The 11,615-nt window shown below is 48.0% G+C and overlaps 1 long non-coding RNA gene across 1 annotated transcript; it reads right to left on the bottom strand.

Annotated features, from left to right (window-relative positions):
• Positions 1 to 86: 86 nt before the first annotated feature.
• LOC114028973 lies at positions 87 to 5,004 on the bottom strand. Its single transcript, XR_003567428.1, has 4 exons — positions 4,674 to 5,004; positions 1,016 to 1,313; positions 804 to 865; positions 87 to 639 (listed from the first exon to the last, which is right to left on the bottom strand). It is a non-coding gene; the product is annotated as an uncharacterized LOC114028973 (long non-coding RNA).
• Between the last annotated feature and the right edge of the window lie 6,611 nt (positions 5,005 to 11,615).

Genomic DNA, 11,615 nt, shown 5'->3' with positions numbered 1-11,615 from the left:
CACACACACACACACACACACACACACACACACACACACACACACACACACACACCACTGGTCAGCCGGGGGAAGCAGGAGGCAGGTTAAAAACAGAAGCGCGACCATTTCTTTATTAAATTATACAAAAAGGATAAAGGGGAGAGGGGGCAGCTGTGGGGCTCAGCCCCAACCCCAGCCTGGTGCTGTCAGGGGGTGGGGAATCTGAGGGAGATCCAGGGATCAGGCAGGGAGAGTGGGAGAGAAGGCAGAAGGGGAAATCTAGGAATATGGAAAGGGGTAGAATTGGATTTTGAAGAATCAACTGGGGGATGAGAGGAGATATGAGGATATGGAAAAGAAGAGTAGTCTGGGGAGCAGCTGGGGAGCTCAGGGATAAGGAAAGTTCAGGAGGTGAAGGAATGGAGAGGTAAAAATTGGGATATCTGGAGAGGGAACAGTAAGAAGGCTGGGGAGAATAGGAGGGGGACAGCTCTGGGGAGGAATCCAGAACAGGGAGCCAGGCAAAAGGCCGCTGCACTTATCCCTCCCCATCTCACTTCCAAGCCCCGTGGGGTCCTCCCCACCCTCAGCCCAGACGGCTGAGGCTCACACCGATGCCCCATTTTCTGTCTTCTGCCTTTTGGGATCGGCTTCATCCTGCAGAGGGAAAAAGGATTTACATGAGTGCAAAACAGAAGCAGGATCTCCTTCTAGTCCCAGCTCTGCCCCATACTCCAGAGGATCTTGGTTCAGACTCGAAAGGGGCCCCAGGATCTGTCATTCCCCTGACATCCCCTCCAGTCCCTGGACCCAGCCCCAACCTCATCCTCAGCAGCTCTCTTCAGTGCAGGCCCTTCATCATCATCTTCCTCCTCTTCCTCATCTGTGAAGCCAGAAATTGGTCACTGTGGAGGGGCAAAGGTCATCTCCAGAGACCACTGGAAGCAGCCCCTGACCCTTGCTTCAGTTCTTCAACTCTGACTTGATTCTATTTCCATAGTTCCCCATCATTCCCGACACTCTTTGATCTCACCTTCCTCCTCACCCTCATCATCATCTTCTCCATCCTCTGCAGTCTCCTCCTCCTCCTCTTCTGCTCCATTTTCCTCCTCCTATGAGTACCAGAAAACATGATCATGTTGGTTTGGGCATGTACCCAATAGATTAGTCCCGGGGGGAGAGGGAGGGATCTCAGGCAACAGACCCCCAGGGATGTTAGGGTCTCACCATGGCTTACCACCCTCTCTTCCCCTCTGTACCTCTACCACGTCTTTCTTCCTCTCTTTCCGACTAGTCTTCTCCTCTACTTTTTCTTTCTTCTCCTTCAGGTCCTGTGGAAGAAACAAACAGGTCATCTGTTTCTTACCACCATATTCGACAAAGAGTGAACTGCCTTTCTATCACCGTCCTTTTCTTCCCTTGCCCCCACCCTCAAGCAGCTCCCTGGAAGAAGGGAGGGCATTAGTACAATGTGACAAAGCACCCAATGGCTCTTCATGTGGGACAGGAAAAGTGCCAAGTTACTCTAGACGAACTCCTCCCTGTAGGCTGCATTCGGGGAAGGGATTGAGAAGAAACAGATCGTCACCTTGGTGGCTTGCTGATTCCCACTTCCCTGAACATCCCCTTCTCTGCCCCCCCCCACCCCTTTTTGAGTAGCTGAAAAGCTCAGCTCAGCAAAGCAAATCCCTTCCATCTGCTCTGGCCCTTAATGCCCCACCCCCTCCCAATGTCCCTCCTCCTCCGCCAGGCCCCCTCCTACTGCCCACCCCTTTGCCTTTTGTCTACCTCTGGGGCCTCTATGTGCATGTTTTCTCTTGAGCATCACTCCCCCCCCACCTCACAGCCTCCCCCAGCTTCTCTCCCCTTTGGTCTCCTCCTTTGTCTCTCTTAGTCTCTGTCTCTGTGTCTCCCTTTCATGCTGGGTATTCTGCTAAACATTCTACCCGAACTGAAGCAGCACTCCACTAGTGTCCTCCTCAGCCTTCAACTCTTCCTATACTAGGTCCCAAAGTGGGTCACAAGGTCAAGTGCCTTCCCCTGACTCCTCCTCCTTCCTTCTACAAAGTTCTTGGGGGAGTGGGGGGGGGAAGCAGCCATTGGTAGGGTAGGAGGTCAGGTGGGGGATGGGTACCAGGGGGGAAAAGAGAAAGAGAGAAAGAATGGAGAATAGGATGGCGAGGAAGACATAATGCAATAAAAAAGACAGGTGTCTTATGGCCCAAGGCCAGAGAGAAAGTCTGGGGTGGTCTGAGAATGCAGAAGGGAGTTACTGGCTGACTACTCCAGCACTTACTGTCTTCCTCTTTACCCCAAGAGGCTCAGCACTCTCTTTACCCCATCCCCACTTCAAGTACCCTGTGAGTGGCTCCTGTCAGTAGGAGCAAGAACGAATACCCATTGAGGCTCAAAGTCCTCCCTCTCCCTCCCCCTTAACACTGTGAGGGTATTTTTTGTATCCCTTTAATTTTCCGTGTGATCAGTTCTGATGTGAGCGTGCAATACTGTGTGCCTCAGATTCCACACATGTTTACTTAATTCTGTCTATGAGTAGGTCACTCTGTATGTCCCCATTCTGAAGGAAGATTAGAAGGGGGGGGGCTAGTGAGAGTGTGTTACATTTGATTGGTCTATAGAGACTCTCATCCCCTCTCCATGAGGAAGCACCTACTCTCTTTCCTTCTCTCTTGTAGTCTGGCTCCCCTAACATCCTGCTTCTCTATCCTCATTTCCCAGCCACATGGTCTGTAGGTCATTTCTTCAACCTCTTCTTCTTCTCCCTGGGGATAGGGATGGTCTCTCATCCTAGTGTTAGAAAGCTGAGATTCGGCCCAGGCTCTTTCCTACCTCACTAGGAGGCCCCATGCCTCTTTAAGCTATGGTCTGAGTTTCCCATCTGGGTCAGGGGAGATAAGAGAGGAAGGAAGGGGGAGAGAGCTACAAAGTGCCAGGGAGGCCAAAGTCCAGGGGACTGAGTCCTCTCCTCCTGTCACCCCTGCCTGGCTTGGTCACTGTCCCTGGTTTTGTTTTATTTTTCTTCCCCCAAGAGGGGTACAAGGCCCTAGTGCTACTAAGCTTTCTCTGTGCCAAGCATTCTCTGGCCTCATTTACACACTTCTACCCAAACACTGACACAGACAGACACTGATTCAAATACACACACAGAACCAAAGAGAAGTACCCAAGCTATAGTATACACACAGACACATGGCCTGGTGTTTGGACATCTTAACACGATATGCACCAAGACCACAAACAGCACAACAAAGACACTGTGCATTCATGACCTCTTCTCCTCCTCCCCAGCCCCCAGCCCCATCATGGCTCTAGAATCACAGATTTACAGCTGAGAATGCCGTTTAGAGCCTCTCCAACTTCTTCATTTTACAGAGGAAACTGAGGCTCAGAGAGGAGAAACAATTTGGCCCAAGGTCACCCAACTAGGTAGCCAGTGGATAGTAGACCAGAACTCAGGTCTCCTAATTCCTAGTTCAGAGTTCTTTCCACTGTAACAAGCTGCCTTTCGTGTGTCCTAAAACCCTTCACATACTGACACTGTGAGACCCACCATCACTTCACACAGAGGTGCATACCCATGGTTGGTTTTACATATAATAACACCTAACTCAGTCACACGCCATCACACATAGTATACTTTGTTAGACTCCCAAGAACATACAAGCATAAGAATCTAAGAGACCAAGGACAGGAACACACACTCTTCCCTCCCTCCCCCACTGCCTTTAATCCCATTGGTTCTGCCTCCTTTTCTTTGCCAAGCCTCAGGGAGGCCTCCACCCCCAGCTCTTCAGGCTCCCAGGTCCCCAGCTCTTGGCTTCCAGCCTCTAAACCTTGGCCCCATTAATTTCCAAATCGGCCCTCTGACAGGACTCGGCAAGCTCGGATGAGAGAAGGATAGGAAGACTAGAAAAGAGGAAGTTGTAACGGAATGCAGGGCAGGGGAGAGGGATGGCGTGCCCAGATTTAACCTCTCCCTCGTTCTTCCCTTTTTGCCTAAGGTATCCACAACCTTTAGGAATGGGGACGGGTTCGATGGCGAGAAGAGAAAGCTAAGGGCCAGCTGACGGAAACAAATGGATACAAACGGAAGGGAAGGGAAGGAAGACCGAAAATGGACAGACAGTGGCTTTCACAGCTGGAGGGAAGGGACTGGGGGGTCGGGACAGAGGAGAAAAAGAGCCCCTCGAGGCTCCGGTTCCACTCGTGGATCTCAAACCGCTTACCGGGCGTCAAGGTGAGGTCGGACGAAGAAGAGTGGAGGCTAAGGGGCCGGACGCGAGGTGAAAGAAAAGTGAGAAGAAAGACAGGGGGCACGGAGCAGAAAATGACCGGGTCAAGGAGGGGCAGCCGGGGCACCCGAGGGAGGACTTTGGGGTCCTCGGCAGCAAAGGAGCCGTAGTGGCGGCAGACGGGGAAGCTAGAGGGCGCTGGCGGGAGCCGAGGGGAGCCGGGGTATGGAGAGCCAGGCTCCCGAGCGGGCGGCGGGGGAGGGTGCCCATGGCACAATCCAGAAGCTGCTGGGGAGCCGAGGGGAGTCGGGATAGGAGCGCGGGGAGAGGCAGAGAGAGAGATGCCGAGAGGGAGAGGGCGGCGCGGGGCGCGGAGAGGCAGCGGATCGGCGCACCCCGAGGGCGCAGGGCGCAAGGCTCAGCTGCCTGCGCCCTCCGTACCTTGGCGCTGAGCTCGGGCGCTGTCTCCACGCTCTTCTCCGACATGGTGCCGGGGCCGGGGCGGGCAGGGAGCCGGGGTCCCGGATCCCGGGAGGAGGGAGCCCCTGGACGGCTGGGGGGGTCCGGTGGCGGCGACTGCGCGCTCTGCAAGCTCCGACCCTCCGAACGAGGACGGAGAGCGGGGTGGGGCGGGGGAGGGTCTGGAGCAGAGACCCGCAGAGAGCTGTCCTTCCTTCAGCCCGCAGGTGCACAGCTTTCGGTGCCCAGGTCCCCAGGCTCGTCGCCCCCGCACCACCAGAGCCGCCGCCGACCAGCCGCTGCCGCCCACGGCCAGGGAACCCGCTTATAAGGCGGCGCTGCCCGACGGGAGGGGCTTCCCAGGGGTGGGGCAGGCGGGAGCTGGGAGGAGAGGGGAGGAAAGGGAAGGCAAGGCTAGGAAAGGAAAGGGGAGGGGAGGGAGATAAAAGAGGAGGTTGGAGAGGTGGGGATAGGAGGATGGAAATGAGGGGAGGAGGAGAGGGGAGAGGGACAGAGAAAGAAGACACAGAGACCCAGAAAGAAGAGACCCAGAGAGAAGACAGACGCACAGGGAAAGAAGAGACAGAAGTCGGAGGGAAGTGGGAGAGAATGATAAAAGGAGAAGACAGAGAGAGACAAAGAGTCAAAAGTCATACAGGGAGAGCGAGCAGAGACTGAAACTGGAGAAAGGATGCGACCGAGGGCATGAGGGGAAAGGAGAAAAAGGAGTGGAGTGGGAAGGGGTGGGGCTTTTGCTAGGTGGGCTCTCTCCAGATTTCTAATTTGGATTTCGGAGGCAGTTCTTCAGGCATGGGCTAGGAGGGAAGGCCAGAGGGTGTGACAACTCTTACATTTAAAATATATTTATTATCAAATGTTAATTATTAAAACATTTTCAATAATTTGAACAAGTATTTAAATAAATACCTCATCAAATGAGATAATATATGTAAAGTGCTTTGCAAACCTTGAAGTGCTCACATGTATACGTGAGCTGTCATTGTTGTTATTATTCCGCTCAAAAAACTTTAGAAGAGAGGCCTTGGGAGCCAAGCTGGGTGGGGGCAGATGTGAAGAAATAACGCAACTATTTGACAGCTATAGCGAGGGACCATAGGCCTGAGAACAGAGGAGGAAAAAGCTGCTCCCAAACTTAACTTCCTGAGCCTGGCCTCCCCTCCCGATTCCCACGCTTTTCCCTTGGTACCTTTGGAGGATGGAGATAGAGGGAAGGAGGGTCCATCCTTTTAGCTGAGGAGTGACTGGAATTTGTGTTTACTTCACCCTTGCTCTGAGGAACATCCAGAGCCTCTTTTCCATGATCCTCTGCTTTCTCCCATCTTCCCATATCCTAGCTCTTCTCAACTAGTTTTCTTCCTCTTTGTCTAGTTCTTTGTACTCACCTCTTCTTTTGCCCCCCACCCCCAGGTTACACTGTAATTACCATTATGTTTTCCCTATATCTGCTTGTCTCCCTTGAAACTTGACTTTTACCTCCATTTCATCTTCTCTCCACCTTCTCCATCCTTTCATATAATTTCATCTCCTGACAATGTCTGTCAACCTTTCATTTGATCTCCTGACCATGTCTGTCATCCTTTCATTTGTTCCCTATTCTACCCACTTCTCTCCCTCATTCTATAAATTCTCCCTTTATCCATTTTTGTCTTAGCCAGGCAGCACTCTTATCTGTCTCCTGTCTTATCTGGCCTCATGATCTGGACCTTCTCAATCTCAACTATCCCCCCCCCATTTTGCTTAATTTTTTCTTACTTTTTCTTCTCCTCTCCCCCACTTCTAGGGGAGATACATATTTATTGAGCCTCCTATGTGCCAGGCACTGTGGTAAGCATAAATATCTCATGTGATAAAATGACTCTATCTTCAAAGTCCCTCTTCCCAAATATCTCTCCTTCCTCTCTACAAATGTAACCTCATATTCTCACCATGTTTCTCTTTCCCTCATTCTTTCTCTGTCTTCCCTTGAATCCATCACTCTTTTGTAGTTCTTGGATTCTAATTTCACTCCACCTCAGCCATTCTTTTCCCTTCACCTTAAACCTAGTCTCATCAGTATATCTTCAACTAGGAAAGTTTGCTCAAACTCAAGCTTTCTGAGCAATTGAGGTGGAAGAAGAAACAGAGACCATATGCTTATAGAGGGAAGAAAAGGTTCATCAACTGGGGTTTAGGGCAGGAAGTTTTATATATTTGTTTATCCTTATATTTTTCTACCATTATTTTTCCTCATAGTTTTTTCTTGATCATTTTCACTTGAATAAGCATCCTAATATTATTATAATTATTAATGACCACTATATTATTAATTCTAATAAATATTAATAACCATCATTAATATTTATTGAGAATGGAAATAAATCATCCTTGGGTCTATATCTCTATCCCCTTCCTCCCTAATTTCACCTTGGGGTCCCCCTTCTCTTTTCTCCATCTTTTCTTCCGTGTCTCCCATCTTTACCTATGCCAGCCTCCCTCTGATCTTCCTTTGACCATATGATGTCTGTCTGTCTCTCCCAGTTCTGTTTATCTCTGTCCATCTTTCTTCTAAGCCTGTCTCAATCTTTCCCCTTAATTTCTTTCTATTCTCACCGTGTTTCTCTTTCCCTCTCTCTTTCTCTCCCTGAATCTATCACTGTCTGTCTTCTTCCCTCTCCATGTCGTTCTCCTTGTCTCCCAATTTCTCTCACCCTCTCCCTGTCAGTCTCCTTTCCTCTCCCTCCTGCCGCCCGCCTCCCGTCCCCCTTCCCCGCCTCCCAGCCCCGCCTGCTGTCTCGGACACCCTGCTGGGTTCTTACCCCGGTTGCCCGGGTAACCACCCCGCCACACACTCTGGTCACCTCCACCCTATCTCTCCCGCCCCCCGCCCTCCCACCACCTTCCACCACCCTCCATCCACCTTCCTCCAATTTTTCCCAAGAGCCAATGGGAACACTGTTGCCAGGTGGAATGCTCATTTGAATCAGCCAATCCTAGTACCCATCCGCTTGCCCTGCCTTATTTGGGTATGTGAGCGGGGCCAGTCCCCCTCCCCCCTCCACTCCAACGCCTTGGGGGCTTTGGCCCCCAATTGCCCGCCTCTTGCCGCCCCAACACACACCCCTGATTAAGAACCCCTTCTCTCAGTCCCCCATAAGGGGTTTTAGTCCCCATTTCTCCAACTGGGACTGTCTGTGGGAGCTGTAGGGTGTGGGCTGGGCCCCCGGGGCGGGAATGGGAATGGGGTGTGATTGGGGAAGGGGCGGAGGGGGCTGGGATTTTTGCCCAGGGAGGGGTGTCTGGGAGCCGAGGCAGCTGCAGTGGAAAATTCCAGGGAGATGGAAGCGAAGAGGAGAAGCCGACACTGGGAATGCTGCCCCCAAGCTCCCCTAGAGCCCCGGAGATTCAGGGAACTGGGACACCAGGGTTGCAGGGGAGCAGAATCGAAACTAGGAAGCAGGAGACCTGGGTTCCATCCCATTTCTGGGAAGGGGTGGAGGGAGGACGCTGACCTTCTGCCTGAGATAATGGACAGCCGTCACCTGAATGCCTCCAGAGGCCTCCAGAGATAGGACGAGGTCGGAAGTGCTGTAATGCTAAGGTTTGGAGGGTGGGGGGCTGCAACCACCGCCCGAAGGGTTCCTTTGCGGATGATTAGTCATCCCTGGGTCCCTGGAAGACCTCCACTTCCATTTTAATTCCACCCTTCTCTGCAAAGGTCGTGAGACTGAGTGTATCTATCTATGCATAAGTAGGACAGGGTACAGGACATGGTCACAAGGCTGCTCTTTTCCATAGACTATCTTACTCTTTCTGAGGCTCTTACTAGACTATTCCGCGTATGATGCACTGTCCTGTTGGGATTATCGCCCTAGAGGGAGACTGATATCTTGTGAAGAAAACTAATTTTTTTTTAATACCCTTCAGAGGGTGATAAGGAGAGGAGCAATGGAATGGCATAGGAGAAATTTGCTCAGGCTGCCGTGTGGTCATTATTCCCAACCTGAATTATCCTCATCTCGCTCCTAGTGAAATCTTTTCCTCCTTAGCTTCCCTTTCCTTTGTTCTTTTTTTGGTTTCGATTCTAAATTTATATCTTAGAATATCCCTGTTCCTAACCCCAGCCTGGAAAAAAAGAGTTAGAAGTTGGGTTCTTAGGTTCCCGAACTATCTTCATTCATCAAGGTTCCTTTTCCTTCGTATCTCCCCCTCAACTTTTCCTTAGCTGTTGTAATTTTTTCTCTTTTCAGATATTAAGCTAGAGGATAGTTGAGGGAGATGGAGCTCCTTCTGAGGCCCAAACAAGTCTAACAGATCAAGAGAATGTGTTGCCTGCCTAAGGAGTACTCAATAAGTAAGAATTCATCACAACACTGTCACATTTATAAAGAATACTTAACCGGAGACAATACTGTTCACTATCATCATCATCATTGCTTCACAAGTCTTAGAATTAAGCCAACTTGAATCCATTTACTTTGTCTGCCTCCCCGTTTCTAGGTATCAAGTCTAAATTCCTTTCCCCAAAGTTCAAGGCCTTCAATAATCCACCCCACTGTTCTTAACTTTTATTGCTGTGTCCACAGGTCAGGACAGTCTCTCCTCCCTGTTCTTTAGTGTGGAATGCTGTCTCCCCTCCTATATAAATCATATCCATTGATCTGATTCAAATATATAAGGACAAAGACTATTCCTTAATAGCTAAATGGTCAACATTATGAACAGACAGTTCTCAAAGGAAGAATTTAAAGCTGTCAACAACCATGTGGGGAAAAAAAATGCCCCAACTGGCTAATACTTAGAAAAATGCAAATTAAAACAACTCTGGGAATCCACCTCAAGACTCATCAGATTGGCAAAGATGACAGAAAAAAAAAAAGAAAATAACAATTGTTGGAAGTGCTGAGGGCTTGAGGGAAGACAGGCACTGTTGGTAGAGCTGTGAATTGGTCTAGCCTTTCTAGAAAGCAGTTTGGAACTATACCCCAAAAGTAACCAAACTCCATATAACCTTTTGACCCAGTAATCCCACAAATATACCTATACCTCAAAGAAATCGAAGGAAGATGAAAATATGCACAAAAGTGTTTATAGCAGGTCTTTTTGTTGTAGCAAAGAACTGGAAACTGAAGGGGTGCCCATCAATTGGGAAATGGCTGAACAAATTATGATATATGAATATAATAGAATGTTAGTACTATAAGAAATTATGAAAGGGATGGTTCCAGGAAAACATAGGAAGACTTATATGAATTGATGCAGACTGAAGTCAGCAGAACCAAATAGAACTATTTGTATGACAACAATAACAGTGTAAAGAAAAACAATTCTGAAAAACTTAAGAAATTTGATTAATGAAATGGCCAGCCATATACTAGAAGACCTTTGATGAAGTATGTTAACTACCCCATGGCAGAAAGGTAATGGTCTCAAGGTGCAGAATGAGACATAAATTTTTTAATATGGCTGGTGTATGGATTTGTTTTCCTTGACTATATATTGCTACAAGTGTTTTGTTTTTCCCTTTTTCTTTTTTTTCCAGAGGTGGAGTTGGGGTTGGAGAAAGAGGATAGCAATAGTATTTAGCAAGAAAGAAAAAAAATGGTCACTGAATCTTTTTTTAAAGAAAATGCTTAGAAGTAAGCAGCACAAAGTTCAGAATGAAACATGGACGAGCAGGACAGCTTTAAAAGTAATATATTGAATTTATTAGGTATTTAAAGAGAAAAGCAAGCTGCATGTAATAGAAATTCACAGTTGGATATATAATCCTCATTATTTGCTCCACTTTTTATATGGAAATGCTCATTTTATTTGTTGTTTATTAAGTTCTGAATAATTTTTTAAAAATAAATTCTATCCATCGTTCAAGTCCCACCTCTCCCATCAAACTTTCCCTGACCATTCTAGCCATCACTAATCTTCCTCTTTTCTGAATTCCTACAGCATTTATATATAGTCTGCACTGCAGGATTTATTGCTTTATGACACACTGTCTACTCATTGTTCTTCATATTAGTCTTATCTCCCCAACTAGATTAGAAATCATATATGATGTTTGTGTATTGCTAACAGTGCTGGATATATAGCAGAAGTTCAATGAATATTTAATTGATTGATCTTCTAGCTCAACACATCATCTCAAAATCTTTATTTAGGCATCGAACCATTCCATCTATTAATCTTGGAATAGGCTGGGAAAAATCCCATAATTCTAGGCTACCAAGTACAATTTGCTGTATTGGCCTCTAGCCAAAAGCCAGATTGCCTTCTGTCATGGTATGACCCTGCTTTTCCTCACTTCTTTTTTCTTGTTCTTTCTCAAATTCTGTTGTCAGACTCCAGCCTCTCCTCCCAGATTATATCTGGCCCTTATCTCCTCCCTAGCTAGTGATGTCCAAAAGTGACAGTCTCTTTTCTGCAGTGTGAGTATTATTAGTACAGTTGGATTTAAGACTAACCAATAATCGACCACATGGATTGGAAGATGTCACCCAGAACCTTGTCTCGTAATAAATCCCCAAATTTGGGGAGTTGCTGACTAGGACAGCAAGGTAAGTCCAATGTTCTTAGTATTGGTTTCTGAGGAGTTTCTCCTTTCTAAGAGAAAGTGAAATTAGGCATTCTCCATTAGAATAGAAGTTACTAATTCTAATGAAGAGGTCACCCCGTGGCTTGAAGCATCTCCTGTCCAGGGCTATGGAGAAACTGAAGAAGCCTATACATAGTTGAAGCTATAGGACCTGCTTGGTGAGTCTGATGCTGCCGAGCAGTAAATTTCTAAAAGCACCTTAATATCAAGTATCTTTAGAAAGGCAAAGGAGTTCTGGAGTAGCAGATTCCAAGGGAAGCAGATTCTTTTTTTTAAATTATTATCTTCACATTAGTGATATTATAAGGAAGAATTAGAACCAATAGAAGGAACCA

The sequence above is a fragment of the Vombatus ursinus genome, unplaced genomic scaffold (assembly GCF_900497805.2).
Source record: "Vombatus ursinus unplaced genomic scaffold, bare-nosed wombat genome assembly UNPS02014906.1, whole genome shotgun sequence".
NCBI classification, from domain to species: domain Eukaryota; kingdom Metazoa; phylum Chordata; class Mammalia; order Diprotodontia; family Vombatidae; genus Vombatus; species Vombatus ursinus.
Note: the sequence above shows the minus strand (reverse complement) of the source record. Positions and strands in the feature narration are given on the sequence as shown.